The 17303-nt window shown below is 51.1% G+C and overlaps 1 protein-coding gene and 3 non-coding genes across 4 annotated transcripts in view; all 4 read left to right on the top strand.

Annotated features, from left to right (window-relative positions):
• The window catches only part of LOC142824458 (uncharacterized), a 376972-nt gene that overhangs the window by 171956 nt on the left and 187713 nt on the right, over positions 1-17303 (top strand).
• On the top strand, positions 1427-1498 carry TRNAG-UCC (transfer RNA glycine (anticodon UCC)). Its single transcript has one exon. It is a non-coding gene; the product is annotated as a tRNA-Gly (tRNA).
• Positions 7201-7274, top strand: TRNAI-AAU (transfer RNA isoleucine (anticodon AAU)). Its single transcript has one exon. It is a non-coding gene; the product is annotated as a tRNA-Ile (tRNA).
• TRNAT-AGU (transfer RNA threonine (anticodon AGU)) lies at positions 13589-13662 on the top strand. The gene has a single exon. It is a non-coding gene; the product is annotated as a tRNA-Thr (tRNA).

Raw genomic sequence — 17303 nt, 5'->3', positions numbered from 1 at the left:
TGTAAATGGATCCATCTAGTAACCACTGCCAGCCACCCCGGGATTCGGTCCAGTTCCTCACAGTATGCACAGTGCTGCGGTGCTTCCCCAGAGCGGGACCTGCCCTCACAGGCCCTCACATACCCCTCTGTGGAAGAAAACAAGCCTTCACTCTCCGTTGTGTTTAAGCAACAAGTTGCCAGAGGCAGTTTATTCGAGCAATATTGCAAGGGAAGATATCCATAAGCGGATCTTCAAATACAAAACAATTAAAAGCCAATATATATACCTTTCTATTACATATTAAATTAAACAATTACTTCCCTGCCCACTCAGTTCCCATAGGACACTGTCTTATCTCAAGGCTCTCACTGAGGTAAGCATTCCACTCTTATCAATATGGGAGAGACAGAAAGGCGAACACAGCGCGTTAGCAGGAGTCAGAGTGACCCAGACTCTTGCTCTGCTACTGACAAACCCTGAATGGTCACCCAAATCCCCTTTCCCTTAGTCCTGCTTCCACACCTCCCACAATTCGTTGACCTTGGGTCTGACTTGGTCTAGGATGCAGGAGGGGGGAGGTGGCCTTTCTCTGCAAGGCCATCAGCCATTGGGCCATATGTTAGATAATTTCATGGAGGTTAGGTCCATAAAAGGCTAGTAGCCAGGGGATAAAATGGTGTCCCTGGCCTCTGTTTGTCAGAGGCTGCAGACTGATGGCAGGAGACAAATCGCTTGATCATTGTCTTCGGTCCACCCCCTCCGGGGCACCTGGTGCTGGCCACTGTCGGCAGACAGGACACTGGGCTAGACGGACCTTAGATCTGACCCAGTACGGCCGTTCTTATGTTTTTATGTTTATAAATGTCTGCATTCGTCCACCTGGACTGCCGGGCCTGCAGAGACTCCCCCTCGGATCACAGCTCCAAGAGGGTCTTTATCTCTGGCCCAGACACTGACAGTGCCCAGTGTTTCTGCCCCTTGCTTGGTCCTGTGATGTGTCCCTGAAGGGGTCTCTGGGGGCTTGTGCCTGTGACATGGCTCTCCGGAAGGCAGACGTGCTCGATCTTAGGCAAAGGACCCAGAAACAACACTTTACGGCAAAAAACACAAGAACGGCTCTTGGTCCACATCCCCGGGCCACACAGCGTATCCAGAAGTCACTTCCCCACCTCTCCCTTGGCTGCTCTAGAGCTTAGCCCAAAGTCTGATAAACTCTACTCTCCCACCCAACAACCTCTGGGACTCCTCTCCTGCCCAGCTCCTCACACCACGGAGAGCGCAGGGCAGCCACTGCCCCAGCGTCACCACTTCTGGTCTTTGCCTAATAGCCAAGAAGTTCTGCTTTACCCAAACCACACAGGCACCCTCTGGCCTCTAGCCTCTGGCTAGCCTCATGGCAGATGTGGAATTTCCTCATTAATTTTCCCAGCAGCTTTGCAAGCAGGCATTGGTGGTATAGTGGTGAGCATAGCTGCCTTCCAAGCAGTTGACCTGGGTTCAATTCCCAGCCAATGCAATGTAAAGAGGGGGCATCAAATCTTCTTACTGAGGTTTTACTTGAACCCTGAAAAACAGGCACAAATGGGTCCTGCAGCTGTGGGCTGCCTCTCACCGCTCTTCATCCTCTCCGAGAGCATGCACAGTAATGCGGTTCCTCCCTCACATACCCCTGCCGCAATTCCTTGACCTTGGCTCTGACTTGGTCTAGGATGTGGGGGTAGGAGGGAGGTGGCCTTTCTTTGCTAGACCATTGGCCATTTGGCCAAAAATGTCGGCATTCCTCCGCATGGACTGCAGGGCCTGCAGAGACTCCTTCTGGGATCACAGCTCCAAGAGGGTTTTTATCTGTGGCCCAGACAATGACAGTGCTTGGTGTTTGCTGCCCCTTGCTTGATTTGATTCCCAGCCAATGCAAGGTGGGAAGGGAACAGGCAACCTCCTGGGGGAGATCTTATTTAACCCTGAACAACAGGCACAAGTGGGTCCCACAGCCAAGGGCTCCCTCTCACCACTTTTTGGGGGTTGCAGCCCAAACAAAACTAATTTGGCTGTTGTGGGGTCTGCATGGGGCTTGTACCCGTGACCTGGGCATTATTAGCATCAAGCTCTAAACAGCTGAGCCAGCAGGCCCAGGAGTAGACTCACAATAGAGGGAAGAGAAGAGTTTTCCCTGCTATTGGGGAAAGCAGGCCAGGCCAAGGGCCTTTTAGCCCCTGGGTCTGTGCAGATTGCAGCCTCCTCCTACCAACTCTCTGCCCTGCTTCCTTTTGCCTGTTTCTGCTTCCCTGTCCATAGCAGGCAGCTAAAAGGAGGTAGAACAGCAAACAACTCCGTGGCCAGCATGGGGCTTGAATGCATGACTTTGGCATTATCAGCACCATGCGCTAACCTACTCAGCTAGCCAGCCAACCAGAACACAGCTCACAAACGGCCCTTTCAGAAAGGCGCCTCCAGCAGCTGAAACCTGTCTCTGCAGTTGCCAATGGCTCTTCTCTGATAGGGCCACTAGCGACTCACTGTGATGTGGGCTGGCTCGTCCAGGTGGTTTGGTCAAGGTGGCTGGCGGCTGGCATGGTGCACTGAGACCCAGGGCAAAGAGGCAGCTGGAATCTCTTGCTGTCAGCACCTTGCCTCCCAGGTCCTTCCCTGTCAGCAGCAACCGCAGCCCCAGACAAACCTGGGTTCAACTCCCAGTGGTGCCTTATTACAGCCTTTTCCTGAACCAGCAGTTCCATGGGTGGCCAGGAGAGGCCTCTTCTGTGTCCCAGAAACACACAGGAAAATGTGAGCAAAGGCTGTAAAAAGGCACCACTGGGAATTGAACCCTGGTTTGCATGTTTACAAGGCAGGTGCTTTAGCCACCTAAGCCATGCTGTCTTCCTTGGCGTGATAAGTGTAATTGCTCTACTCTATGGTCCCAGACAACACCTTTGACTCCCAAAGTGCAGCAATTTCCTTCCAGCCCTGGCAGTGTCTGCGGCTGAGATGCACAAAGGAAGATACAAGATCCTTGGTGGGGTCTTTGCCGGATGAACGTGCTTGAGGAAAGACACTGGAACTGTAACAGACACACAAAAGGGAACGAAGGACAGTTTGAGTCACACACACGGCAGGCGGCGCAGCACAGCCAGGGACCTTATCCACTCCCAGAGCACCCCAGCTTCTCCACCCCACCAGGCAAACTGCCCCATGGGCCTCGCCCGCACCATGTTCAGGGCCTGGGGATTTTCTGTCACTTTGCCAGACCAAATATCTAGCCCCCCCTCCACTGCTCTGGAGTCTCTGCCTCTCATGGGCCTTCTCATCCTCAGGCTCCGCTTTGTCTCCAGACAGACCCTGCTCTACTACAGCCACCTTCCACTGACTGTCACTCCTGGGCCTTCTAGAGCAAAATGTGTCCCTTTGTTCTGACTTTGAATACCTGGGCTTTTAGCACTCACATCTGCACCTAACACCAGCATTGGCTAGTGAGGGGTCTGAACAACTTCTGCTGGGAGGGAGACAACTGTGGAGAATCCTTTCTGAGAGCAAAAGGATGTAAACTCCTTGTCAGTGAAAGGAAACTGTCATCCCAGGTGGGACTTGAACCCACAATCCCTGGCCTAGGAAGCCAGTACCTTGTCCATTAAACCACTGGGGCAAAAAAAAAACATTGTCAGGGAAAGAAATTCACCCTTCTAAATGTTCCTTCTTTAACTTTTAGCTCCTGATTAATCCCCTTTGAAGAAGCCAGATACACAGGAAGGGCTGATCACACCCCTCTGAAAATCAGCTTTCCATGGGTATCTGTAGCTGGCTCCGAGTCATGGGCCTTGACATCTCGTCTCCCTCCCGAAACCAGGGAAGTGTCTCCCACCGCTGCAGCCTCCTGAGACTCTATGGCCCTGTCTGTACAGCAGGGACAGCAACACTCACAGCCCCACAGGAGGGCCCCTGGCCTAGCAATGTGGCCCCCTGAGCAGCCTCTGATGTTCCCTGCGTGAGCCCCAGAACCAGCCCTGAGTGAGGGGGGCAGGGAGAGCAGCTCACACATGCCAGGGCCAAGGGCAGGAGTGACATCACAAGGGCCTTGTGTAGCACCTCAGCTCATTGGCTGGGAGGCAGTGACCTCACAGAGGTCCATGGCAACAGCCAGGTGGGACAGGCTGCAGGGCTGGGGCATCTCAGAGACCCCCATGGCCTGGCTGCCTGGAATCTCCTTTGTGAGGTTTCCCCTTGAGGGCAGAAGGGATTGAGGGTCCCAGCTGGGAGTGTCTCTGTGGAGATTTCCCCTTTCCCCAGGCTGCAGTGGGAGGGGCTGGGGCAGGCAGGGTTACAGGAGGGGCTGGCACTGAACTTCTGGGAGAGGCTAGAGAGAGGGCTGCAAGCACATTGTGAGAATGGGATTTGAACAGTCCATCGCCTTAACCACCTCTCAGGTGCGGGGGTTTGTTTCAAATTAGCTGAAGTCAGTTCTTCAGGGAACCTTTGTGCCATTTGCTGACTGGCCAGGGACACCCAGGGCTGGAAGGTTTTGGCTTTTCACAATGTTCCCTGGGCTGTTGTACAAAGCTCAGTGCTGGTAACAAACCCAAACACCCCCTGGCTACATCTGCCCTGCAGACTTCTTGTGCAAGAACTGTTTTGTGCAAGAATTTTTGTGCAAAAGGTCTTGTGTAACAGTGCGTCCACACTGCCATGTGCTTTTGCACAAGAGAAGTGCTTTTCTGCAAGCATGCCCATGGCAGTGTGGATGCTCTCCAGCCAAGAAAGCTCTGATGGGCATTTTAGCTATAGGGCTTTCTTGAGCAAGAGACCCCTGTTTCCTCTCCACAGTGCCTCCTTGCGGATGAGTGATTGCGCAAGCGGGCTTATTTCGCGTGGGGAGAGGAATAACTCTTGCGCAAGAAGCCCTGTTGTCTGATGCTGAACTATAAATTTACTTGAGCAAAAACGTGCCTGCAGTGTAGACACACTGCAACATTTTGGGCAAGAACAACTGCTCTTGCACAAAAAGCCTGCAGTGTAGACGTAGCCCTGCAGTGTAGACAGTCTGAGAGAGACACGGAAAGGAAGAGGCCAGAGCCTCCCCCCAGCAGGCTGGTCCTCAACAGGCTGGGTGTGTCTACACAGCACCCTCACCTCGAAGTGAGCTGTGCAATGTGAGCGGGCTGCCAGGGCCCCCAGGGGAAAGTCTGTGGGGAGTTTCCAAGGCAACAACAACAACAACATTTCATAATGTACAGTCATCTGTCTCTGAAGGGATGAGAAATGCAGGGCCCAGTCTTGGCTGAAGCCTGGTTGCCGAGAGAAGAGGCCAATGCAAACAGCCCCATGGCAGCGAGGGAGTCAGTACGTGGGTGGGTGGAGCAGGGAGCTGGGGGCAGAGCTGGGCTCTAACTCACTACGGTTGCGTCCCATAGCTCAGAATAAGCGATGCAATTGTGAAGCTTATTTCGAGTCAATTTTGAAATAGCTTATTTTGTAATTTGGCGCTGGCTGCACAGCACTTAGTTCCAAATAAATTGCTCTTCTGAAATGCCCCTCATTCCTCGCGCCATGAGGTTTGCAGGGACGTCGGAATAGCGAGCCCGTTATGGCTTGAAACAAGGGGCTTTCTCTTAAGATGCATCTGTGTGATACGAGCACCACGTTCTAAACCTCCCAGCTAGCCGGCCCACGGGTGCCAGTCCCACAAGTGGCCCTTTCAGAAAGGAGCCTCGGGCAGCTCTGGAACAAGGTAGGTGAGGCAGATAGATCTTTCACAGGCAGGGGAATTAGCTCAGCAGGTAGAGTGCTTGCTTAGCATGCAAGATGCAGTGGGATCAATACGCACATTCCCCAGGTGCAGGTCAGTTCTTCTCTCTTATTTTCTCTGGTGGGGGCTCAGTGGCCCCCTCCCTCTGTCTACCTGCTCTCCTAAAAGAGACAGACCTGCTTCCCCTTTCTTTTCCCCAGCAATTTACATGCTACAAAGCAGAGTGGAGATATCAATCCCAGTAGCCCACCAAGCTCTGTAGTGCTACAGAAAGCATGTTGGACTTTGAAACTGCAGCGAGCTGGTGTAAGCATACCTAGATACTCAAAGGTTGTGGGTTCAAGTCCCATCAGAGTCACTTTAACTGCTTCCTCATTTCCAAGGCAGCTTTTATAGACCAGCAATCCTTAGGCTGACACTGGGGTGGGCTGGAATCCAGACAGTTCCCAGCAGCAGGCCTGGCCTGTGTGGGGCCTGCGTCTGTGGGGGGAGAGCATTGCTGGCCTGCACCACAGGGATGCGGGTAAGAAGGTGCTGTGGGAGCTGGGCACACGATGCCTGATGGCAGCTGTAAGGGATGCATCTGCCATCAGGCACCCCACATTGATTGGCACCCTAGGCAGCTACCGGGCTCGCCCATGCCTGCATCTGGACCTGTCCAGCAGATCCCAGTGAGGGTGGAGGGAAGGGCTGGTTCTTGGGGTTGGGGCTGGGGGTTGTTCTGAAAGTCTGCAGGTGCCCTCCCTGTCTCCTACTAGTGCTGAGCAACACTCAGGCTGTGTCTACACTCGCCTGAGGGACTGAATTCTTGCTGCCGCTGGGTGCAACTAAACGCACCTTCTGCAGGGCAGGCTCCCCAGCTCACACCCCTCCTGTCACACAAAGCTTGCAAATGGGGTTGATTTTCCTGCATCTCCTCTTACTTGCTGCTGCGCTAAAAGAAATCCTGAAACCAGCCCCAACTACTGTCACTGGAGAGATGGCCCTGTGCTGGGATATGAGAGAGGATCCCAGTGATGCTCCTCGCAGCCCAGGAGAAGAAGGGGGCTCTGGGTGGAAGGAAACCAAGTAAAACAGGTCCCAGTGGGCATGAACTGGAGCACCAATTTGGCCCAGTTGAGTGAGGGGTGGTTGGTGTTAAGAGCAGCGCTCAGGACTCAGAACCCTGCAATCTGAGGCTCAATTCCTGCCTCCCTTCCCGGGCTGACCCAGGGGCCGAAAGGGGCTGCAGCTGCTGCTGGCAGGGAAGAAGCTGGGAGGCAAGATGCTGGCAGCAAGAGATTCCGGCTGCCTCTTTGCCCTGGGTCTGCCGGCCGCCAGCCACCTTGGCCAACCCTCAAACCAGCTGGACTAGCCAGCCCATGTCACAGCGAGTCACTAGTGACCCTGTCAGAGAAGAGCCATTGGCAGCTGCAGAGAAGGCCCAGCAGCGGTCTCAGGTGCCTTTCTTGAAAGGGCCACTGGTGAGCTGTACTTTTGTAGGCCGGCTAGCTCAGTTGGTTAGAGCGTGGTGCTAATAACACCAAGGTCATGGGTTCAAGCCCCATGCTGGCCACAGGGGTGTTTGGTTTGGTGACTTCCCTTCCTTTAGCTGCCTGCTATGGACAGGGAAGCAGAAACAAGCAAAAGACTGAAAGCTTTGCAGGAAGCAGGGCAGAGATTGGGTACGGCCCAGCCTTAGCCACTGCACAGCCCCAGTGGCTAAAAGGGCCTTGGCCTGGCTTCCTGTCCCCAAAAGCAGGGGAACTGATGCCCAAATTCCTGCTGCTGCAGTGGCTACCTCAAGGCACCAGCTGGGGGGCAGGCTCTGGAGCCCAAGCCACACAGGGAGACTCAATATGACCGGGAGGCCTGGAGCGTGTGAGCCCTGCACAGAGGCTGCTGCTGGGGGCCTGCTTCAGTGGCCCAGCAGCTCAAGTTCCTCTGAACCAGCTTCTCCCCCTGGAGCCACCCCCCAGCGCTGCTGAGGCCCCTGACATGAGGCAGTGGGACCACCAGAGGAAGGTGGCAGCCTTAGCCCTTACTTATTCCTACTTGAAAGTAGGAATAAGGGATCTTCCGGAAAAGGGTTTATTTTCCACAAGATCCCGTCTAGACTGGCGCTTTTCTCTGGCTAAACCCCGAGCCGGAAAAAAGCGGCAGCCATGTTCATGTAAATGCCGCGGGGGATATTTAAATCCCCCGCGGCATTTGCAATTCCGAAGTGTCTCATTAGCATCCCTTTTACGGAAAAGGGTGCCAATGTAGACACAGCCAGAGAGTTTGTTCTTTCAACAGGGCAAAGTCCTGTTTGAGTTACCAGCAGGGGAACGGAGAGAAGAAAGTGGGAAGGGAGTGTGTTGGGTGTGTTCGGGGGGGGGGGGAGGCACAGAGGGCAAAAAATGAGGAGTAATGTTAGTTCAAACCAAGGGGCTGGTTTTGAACTACTGCAGAAAAAAGGACTCTGCCCCTGGAGCTGCCCTGTTCTCTCCGGAGCCCTTAGGCTGGCACCGGGGAGGCCTGAGTCCACACAGTGCCCAGCCGAGGAGGAGGGAAGGGCTGGTACTTGGGGGTGGGGGTAGGGGTGGGGGGGTTGTTCTGAAAGGCTGCTGGTGCCATTAGACCCATTTTTAGCAGTGAGGGAGAGGTGGCAAAGGGGCCCTGAGTTAACCTCTTGGGTCTCAGGTGCTGTAATGTGGCAAGAAAATTGACTAGGGACGTGTTTTGCAAAAGTTGCAGCTGGTTTCCTTGACTGGGAATTGAAACCAGGCCACAGCAGTGAGAGTGCTGGAGCCTAACCACTAGACCCTCAGGGACACATAATGCAAAGCTCTTTGCTCACCTACACTAGCCTTTCACAGGCCCTTTTCTGTCCACTTCAGGATGGCGGGTGGGGGGGGGGGGGGGAAGGGTCCATTCTCCCTTGCCCAGAGGGGGACACTAACAGCCAAATAGAACATCAAAGCAGCCAGACTGGGCCATGCCAGTTGTCCAACTAGCCCAGGATCCTGTCTCACAACAGCAGCCAATTTCACTGTCCCGAGGGAATCCTCAGGACAGACAGTTATTGAGTGATCCCTCCATTCCCAGATTCTGCACCCCTGTCATCATCACATAAACCCCTGTCCCGTCACCCCTTGCTTGTCCCTTTCCCAAGCTGAGAAGAAGAAGTTCCATGAGCTCCTGGGAGCTGCTTTCCCAAGAAGAGGCATTTCCAGCAGAGAAGATGACAAGCCCAATCCCCCTACACAAAGCCCCAGGAAATACCAATGGAGATTGGGAAAGCTCCCTCTCGGGCAGCGCTACGGAATGGATCCGGCTGGCCATCGGGCTGACTAACGCCATCAGCAGACGAGTCCCAGTGAGACTTCTCAGCCCAAGTGCAGAGACTGTGGAGTCTCCCAATCCCAGCCCAGTGGCAGAGGGGCAGCGCCCTGAGGAGGCGGGTCCTGAGGCAGTGGAGACCTTTGAAGGGAACAGAGACAAGGGAGACGTGAGGTGAGAAGAAGGGGAACAAGTCGCCTCTTCTCAAGCGAGACGTGGTGGGAAACTGCCGGTTCCGGTGCAAGCCGAGCTCCAAGGGCTGGCTCCTGCCCCGGTGGCTCCTTGCAGGGCCTGGCTTGAGATGCACCAAGAAGTGCCATGTGTGACCAGGAGAGAGGGTGGGGAGAACGGAAGGTGTTGGAGCAAGCTGGGGCTGCTGGGTCTGCTGGGGGATTTGAGCATCAGGGGGGAACCTTACCTGGTTTTGTGTCCCCTTGCAGCAAAGGCTACAGACGTCCCAGAGGCTGGAGGTGCTGCCATTGGCCTTGTCATATGTGGTTGCAATGCCCTGGTCCCTGCCAAGGCACCACTGAGGAGCCTCAACCCCAGCGGTGCCTCCTCCCATCTCAGCCTAACCTGCCTAGAGCTATGTCTACACTCGCGGCTTCTTGTGCGAGTAATATGCAAATGAGGCTAAGCGTGGAATATCGCTGAGCCTCATTTGCATACCTAATGAGCCACCATTTTTTTCAGAAGAGTCTCTTGTGCCAGAAGGAGCATCTACACTGCCCCTTCTGGCACAAGAAAAACCCTCTTGTGCAATGCCGTTCTTCCTGAAAAGTAATAGATGTAACGGCATTGCACAAAAGCGTTTTTCTTGCGCAAGAAGGGGCAGCGTAGACAGCTCCTTCTTGCGCAAGAGCCTCTTCTGCAATTTCTGCTGAGATGTGTTTTAGTAGTTAAATTCCTGGATTGCCCTTGCTCATTAAAACTGCTGTCATATGGTTGGAAATGGGGAAAATATTGCATTTTATTAACATCAGCAGAACTGACTTACATAGGGCCTGTGTGTTGTGTAGTCTTGCCTTAATCTTTGTATTCATGCCCATTAGTGTGAAAGAAGATATTTGCATATATATTTGCATGTACAGACAACTGTGGATAATTCCCTGTAATATTATCACTCTCATATAACTTTGTATTAACATCTCCTTTTAGATATATCTCTAAGGCTATGTCTACACTCGTGGCTTCTTGTGCAAGTACATCTTGCGCAAGGGTTCTTGTGCAACAAAGTCGTGCGCAAGAAAACGTCCACACTTCCACGTGCGCACTGTGCTTGTGCGCAAAAGCTCTCATGGCAGTGTGGACGCTCTCTTGTGCAAGACAGGGTGAGGATGTGGAAGGTAGAGAAGTCAGGGCACAGGATTCGGGATTGGGGGAGTCTTGGGGCTGGGACAGTGTTTGTGTGTCGAGGGGATCCCTCTGCTCTGGGCTCCCCGATGCCCTTTAACACTCAAGGGCTTTCTCTGCAGCGCACTTAGTGCCATGAGAACAAAGCTTGGAAAGAGGGTCGATTTTCCTCCATCTCCCCTTGCTGCTGCGCTAAAAGAAATCCTGAAACGGGCCTCTTTACCTGTCACTGGAGAGATGGTCCTGTGATGGGGGAACACTGCATCATAAAGTCTGACTAGCTCTGTTGGCCGAACATGCGACTTTTAATCTCAGGTTCATGTGTTCAAGCCCCATTCTTTAACTCACATTCTAAGTCTACAAGCAATTCACTCTCAGCTTTCATCAGGGTTTTAGAAAGAAAAAGTCTAGTCCTGGGGTCCAGCTTTAGTAGAACCAGTGAGGGGGAAGAAGCTGCATTTTCTATCTTCTGAGGAGAAGGGAAGAGGATTTTCTTCTCTTCAGTTCTTGCCACATCAGCCCAGGGAGGAGATAAAATTAACCATCCGCCCGCTGATTGTCCCCCGTCAGCTTCTGCAGCTCCACCTCCTTCCACAGCAGCTCCAGCTTTGAGCAACAAATCTGTGTGTGTAGCCATATGGAATACTGAGTTTTCAGGCTGGCCTCTGGACTCCTGGCTTCCCTCCTGCTGCTTCATCACTCTGGCTACGACTACACGGCACATTTATTTTGGAATAAACTGGTCTCGAATAGTGATTCCAAAATAGTTTATTTCAAACTAGCAGGTCTACACTGCAGGGAAACCTCAGACTAGTCCGAGGCAGGCTCCCCTGTGTAGATGAGCTACCTCGATTTACAGCCCCAGGAAGAATAACTCAGAATGCCATGGGGAGGGGCTAGTTCAAACTAGCAGTGGTGGTGCAGCTACACAGGCCTTTTTTTAAAATAGCTAATTTGGAACAGGAGTTATTCTTCGTAGAATGAGGTTTGCAGAAGTTGGAATAAGCTGTCTGTTTCTTTAGAATTATTTCATAATAACGGAATTGCTGTGTAGACTCTTGCATTGTTGTTGTGGAATAACGGCCATTGTTCCAAAAGAACTTTTGTGTGTGGACAGAACCTGCGCAGCCCAAGAAATGTGATTGGCAGCTCATACCCACAAGCTTTCTGTCAATTGCAGTGGAGAGCTCTGAAGACATAGACCCAAGGTGACCACCTTGATTGCCTTCTGCTAAGGCCAGGCTGGAGGGAAAACAATCATTCCTTTGAGCTGGAGTTGAACCAACAACCTAAGGATCACTTGTCAAACACACACTACGGTCCTACGCTCTGCCAGCTGAGCTATCAAAGGGAGCCTGACTAAGGGTGGCTAGTCCAGGTTGTCCCTTCTATAAGTCTCGGGGCACGTGCTCCCCCAAGTATATGGCATTGCTGATGAGGGGCAGAGGCGCACAGGTGCTGTCACAGGTGTTGTACCAATAAAAGCAAGCAGGATCTTATGAGGGGGATAAGGCAAAAAGCCACATTTATTGTAAAGATAATAATAAAGAATAAAGAAAAGATAGAAGCAAACAACGTTGTTTAACTACTTATTCCTATCACTACTTAACCCTTTTATATATATATATATATAAACATTCATTCAATCATTCATCCAGGTTCTGTGTAGTTGTTATAGTTACCAGCCTGGAAGTTGCTTGTGACAGAATACTGGCCAGGTATTCTGTACACAAGTGAGGGTAGTGGGGAGCGAAGTCCTGATCAGATGCGCATCTGAAGCTCCTGGTGGGCTGGCAGCAGAACGTTGGACTCTGACTCCATAGTCTTTTAGTCCAGTTCTTATAGGAATTTCTTCCTATGCCAGTCTATGGGAATTGCTGCATCACGTTCAGGGTGGCTGTCAGGTGCTCATCAGTGATCTCATAGGGTGGGCCTCCAGTACTTGGTTTTCTCCACTTGACACCTTTTGGTTGCCCTGGCACCTGACGCCTTCTTCAGCCCTTTGTTGCTGCATTCTCAGGCTGGCACCTCTCAAAACCATTCATTCATCGTCCAAGCAATCTCTCTCTCTTACATACATTCCCTAATTAATGTTTCCCATACAGTATTTTGTATAATAATAACTTTACATATACAAGAGTTGTAGTTACAAAAAGTCACAGGTTTCTGGGTGGCATTTCTTAAAACATTCTCTCTCTGAGTGCTGAGTTAGTTACTGTTATAGTTACAATGTTTCACTTTGCGATTAGGGTTAATTGCTTTACAATGCTTTGAAGAGAATGGGCGTCAATTGTCTAACAATAAGTTTGAGTGTGCCCTGGGACACAGAGAGAAGAGCTGTTTCTGGCTACATGGTATTATATTTTTAACAGTTTTAAGTTACATGACCTAATATTACATTCCTAACAAATTATATTCTAGAGGGGCAATAATTATAAATCTAAACATTTAACAATCTTAACAAATAATAATAATAATAATAATAATAATAAATCTAAACACTTTAAGTTGTGGGGAACAAATTATGGGGAGTCACTTCCACTTGGGGGAATCATTTTTAATACATTTATATGTTATCCCTACACAGGTACTTCACATGCAGACGGACCCCTTGAGTGAAACCTGAGCTAGATCCATCCATGTCACAGCAAAAGGAAGAAAGTTGGGTTCTTCTCATGTGTCTTCTTTGTTCCAGAGTCTCTAGGGGTGCGGTCGGGGCAGGTCCACAAAAAAAAAAAAAACACTTGAATGAACCTCGGTCTACAAACACACAGAAACACCCCTGAGGGTTTCCTTGCCTCTACTTAAATGTTGACAAAAAATTTGTTGCTAACTCCTTGGCCAACTCTGATTGCTGTGGGGTTAAGAAATCTTCTCTTGTTAATTCTGTGCCCTCAGGAAGGGAGCAAATTGAAGAAGGCCAGGCCCCCTCCTTGGGGCTCTAACCCAAACCCTAGGACCAAGGGATTTATAAGCCAGCTGATTAATGTTTGTTGTACTTTTACCTCCCCACATCTAGGCCAAACCGCAAAGCCCCAGCGGCTGGGGGAGATGTGCATGTTAGAGCCTCTGCCGACTGAGCTGTAGCTTTCTGTGCCCAGGGAGCCAGACACCCCCAGGGCTGGAGGGAAATGGGGATTGGATGCACTTTGGCAGTCAAAGATGTTGTCTGGGACCATGGAATAGAACAGTTTCACCAGCCTTCCTGAGGAGGGCACCATGGCTCAGTTGGCTAAAGCACCTGTCTAGTAAACAGGAGATCCTGGGTTCAACTCCCAGTGGTGCCTTTTGACACCCTTTAATCACATTTTCCTATGTGTTTCTGGGACACAGAAGAGGCCTTCCCTGGCCACCCATGGAACTGCTGGTTCAGAAAAAGGCTGATTGGAGAGGAGTTTTAGAAAGAAGGAAACCACAAGTGAGAAGCACCTGCTGCCCACAGACCCTCACTCTCCATGGCCGCAGGAGCTGCAGAGGTTGCACCCTCAGGCTCTCTAGGTCCTGACCCCCCTCAGGGAATCACAAGGGCATGTGGTGCTGGCTCTCCTGTCCCAGCAATTGCAGTCAGAGCCCTGCCTTGTCAGTGCCAGTCACAACAGCCTCTGCACCCACTCCAGGCTTGTGGTTTCCTTCTTCCCAATGTTCCTCCCCAATCAGCCTTTTCCTGAACCAGCAGCTCCATGGGTGGCCAGGGAAGGCCTCTTCTGTGTCCCAGGAGGACCTAGGAAAATGTGAGCTGTCACCTGGGATACGTTCCTGGCTTTAGGCAACGTGTCCTGTCTAGGGCTTCATCAGCCCAGGAGCAAAGGGCAGGCAGCATCCCCCATGATGCAGAGGGGCAGGTCCACATCTCCGGCCCTGAGGGTGCAGCCAGGGGAGAAGTGCTGGGGAGCATCTATGCTGGCATCACGCGCCTTCTCCGAGAACGGACCCACGTCCTGAAAGGGAGAGAAAGCGACCTGGGATGACTAGTGTAGCTGAGCCAACACTGCAGGTTTGTGTCTGTCAAGTGGCTAGGATTGAGCACTTCCACTGCTGCGGCCAGGGTTGGGCTCCCAGTCAGGGGAAATAGCCTCCTCTATATTCATGAATTCTGCCAAGTCTTTGCTCTTTCAGCATGGGAAGGGAGGGGCTGGGGTGCCAGAGGCAGGCTCTGGCTGGGAGACTCACCTGGCTGAGCCCTGGCCAACACCCCAGCACATTTCCCAGGTAGCTGCTTTTCTGCACAGGCTGCAGATGTCAGGTGCCTGGGGAAATAAGAGCCTGAGTGGAGGAGGGGGGAGGGCTTCATGCAGGCAGCTGCCATTGGCATTGGAAACAGTCCAGAAAAGCACGACAAAAATTATGAAAGTTTGAATCAGCTGCCATAGTTAGTATAAACAATTAGTAACACACATACTAAATGAAAGCGAATATGCTACAACAAGTCACAGCTGGAGAGATCTCTGAAAACATCCACTCCATGTGCAGCCACAAATGTGATGTTAGAAATTATTTTAAAAGGCCTTGACAAGAAGACAGTGACTATCATATTACATCTCTATAAATCCAGGCGGTGCCCACAACTTGAGCACTGACTGGAAATGTGGTTGCCTTATCCCCTGCCCCCCAAAAAACCATACCTTGGCATTGGAAACTTCAGAAAAGCACAAGAAAAATGATGAAAGGTTTGGATCAGCTGCCACATGAGGAGAGATTGGGACTTTTCACCTTAGAAAAGTGGAGACAAGGGGAGATAAGATAGAGGTCTATACATCATGGCTGTTGTTGAGACTGTAAATAAGGAAAGGTATTTTTCTTGTTCCCATAATAGAAGAACTAAGGGTGCGCCATGATATTAGCAGGTTGAAAACAAACAAAAGGAAGAATTTCTTCACACAAGCGCAGTCAACCTGTGGAACTCCTTGCCAGCAGATGTTGTGAAGACCAGGACTATAAGGGCATGTCTATACTTGGAAACTATTTTGAAATTGCTTAAATCAACTTAATAACTTACAGTCTAAGAAAACAGAAATAGTGTGTCCTCTGTATGGGGAAGCCTCAGAATTAGTCCTAGGCAGGCTCTGTTACTGTTCCTTTCTGGGGGCATGGAATTAAAAACAGAGTTGCAAAGCTGGGAGCAGCTGAAGCCAAGAGCTCTGTTCTCCTGTGTCAACAACCTCTGAGGTGTCATGAAATCCCCTTTCTAGTTTCTATCCCTGAAATACGATCATCTTTACAATGTAATTCCTGCCTCTTGGTTCAGCTTTGAACTCTGACTGCAGATGTTTGCTTACCAGAGATGGAGAGATGCCAAAACAGACTATGCCATATTGGCAAAGGTTTCTGCCAAAGCCTGGGATTGAATGAGGAACCTTTATATCTTCAGTCTAATGCTCTCCCAACTGAGCTACTTTGGCAACTGCCTCAAAGGATCTGAGCAAATATCCAAAATAGCAGCAAAACTTGTTGAGGAAAAAAAGAAAAAAAACAGCTGGGTCACCTCATTCCCCCCCCTGAAATTTCTTCATGCCTACTCGGGGGAGCATCCCCCACCCCAGTTTGGGAACCCAGGCCTTGCAGTGAACGCTGGGGGAGCTGGGATTCCATCCCAGAGGATGGGATAAGTGAAAATTCCCACTGCACATATTATGGCCTCATCAGAGTGAATGCTGGGTGGCCAGGGTCCTGTTGCACATCTTCCCCACCCCCGTCAGCAGCCGCAGCCCCTTTCAGCCACTGGGTCAGCCCAGGAAAAGAAGTGGGAAATGGGACAAAGTAGCTTGTCTCTGTTCATGAGCTTCTCCAATGGCTGAAGGCAAGAGGAGAAAATGGGCAACAAAGACCCTCCACTGAACTGGAATCACAGCATTCACTGGAAGGGGCCAGAGCAGCAGGGAGTAGAAACCATTACTCCAGGGGAGGTTTGAACTCACAACCTCAGCACTTCTCCCACAAGTACTGCCTTATAAGTACTATGCCCAGGCCTTTTGCACCACTGGAGCAGCTACTATAGCTGTAGGAGCTTTGCACTTGCAGGATCTCTGGGTGCTGACCCCCACCCACCCACGGGAATCACAAGGGCAGGTGCTGCTGGCTTTTCTGTCCCAGCAATTGCAGCAAGAGCCCTGCCTTGCCAGTACCAGTCACAGTAGCCTCTGTACCCGCTCCAGGCTTGTGGTTTCCTTCTTCCCAATGTTCCTCCCCAATCAGCCTTTTCCTGAACCAGCAGTTCCAGGGGTGGCCAGGGGAGGACTCCTCTGTGTCCCAGGAAGACATAAGAAAATGTGAGCAAAGGCTACACCAAGGTACCACTGGGTGTTGAACCAAAGAACTCCTGTTTACTAGGCAAACACTTGACTCCCATGCTAGACAATGTCCTCCCTTTAGTTACATGGCATTCAGTCTTAGCTTTCTCCAGCTCTCAGGTAGGAAAAGTCTCTGATTTCTCTAGTAGGAGGGAGGACACTAACTGACATCTCCAGCCTCATAGGAGAACAGAAGCAAATTTCCCCCAACAAAGAAAGGGGAGGGAAAAAAATACTTCAGTATCTGATTAGTCCCCTTCAGCACTCTGTAGCTTCCTGTCCTTCAGCATCAGCTCTGTGATGGGACAATAAGAGCATGTCTACACTGGAGTGTTATTTGGAAATAAAGTGCCTGTCTACACAGCAAGCTGCTATTTCAAATTAAGTACAAATTGGCAGTCTTCCTACTCTGACTCCAGTAACCCCCATATCATGAAGAGTAGGGAAAGGTCTCTTCCTGCCAAAAGCCAAGTTAAGCTACTTCAGCTACACAAACAAGTACCCGAGGTTGTGTATCTCAGTTTGACTTTTGCCCTGCTGTGTAAACATGCCCTAAATGTGCTACTAGTTAAGAAGCTGGCAAAGGATCCCTTCCCATGGTATTATAGTGCCAGGGAAGGGTACACACCTGGGCAGAAAGC

This window comes from Pelodiscus sinensis, chromosome 25 (assembly GCF_052426305.1).
Source record: "Pelodiscus sinensis isolate ZL-2025 chromosome 25, ASM5242630v1, whole genome shotgun sequence".
Taxonomy (NCBI): domain Eukaryota; kingdom Metazoa; phylum Chordata; order Testudines; family Trionychidae; genus Pelodiscus; species Pelodiscus sinensis.
This window is presented reverse-complemented; position numbering and strand designations above follow the sequence as displayed.